Consider the following 546-nt stretch of genomic DNA (forward strand, 5'->3'; position numbering starts at 1 on the left):
TGAGTCTCCTCACTTATTTATAGTATATAGTTGCTCTCCCTAAGGAGAAAAGAGCGTTTCTGACCCCTGTCCCTGGCCTCTCACTAGCAAAAGCCATACTCCTACTGTACACTGATGATGGGCAATAACCCGGAAACAGCTGTATGTACATGGGGTCTGGCTTTGCTTTTGATTCCCAGTCATTGTAGCAAGACTTGTATAAAAAGTCCCACTTTGACTCGAAGGAATGCTGCCTTTCAGTAGGTGGCACTGTGGAGGATTTATTCCATCTCCCTTATTTGCATATTACCCAGAGGAGCGTGCGTGGCCATTTGAGTCTCCTCACTTATTTATAGTATATAGTTGCTCTCCCTAAGGAGAAAAGAGCGTTTCTGACCCCTATTGCTTTTTCAAACACGGTCTACACCTCTCAGGTGCCGAGTTACAGGACGGTGAAAACAGTGAGTTTGTGTTAGACGCGAATCATGCTCTGATTCACGCTCTAGGCTGGGAGCGCAAGCTTATTGCTTTTTCAAACACGGTCTACCCCTCTCAGGTGCCGAGTTA

The sequence above is a fragment of the Eleutherodactylus coqui genome, unplaced genomic scaffold (genome assembly GCF_035609145.1).
Source record: "Eleutherodactylus coqui strain aEleCoq1 unplaced genomic scaffold, aEleCoq1.hap1 HAP1_SCAFFOLD_42, whole genome shotgun sequence".
In the NCBI taxonomy this organism is placed as follows: domain Eukaryota; kingdom Metazoa; phylum Chordata; class Amphibia; order Anura; family Eleutherodactylidae; genus Eleutherodactylus; species Eleutherodactylus coqui.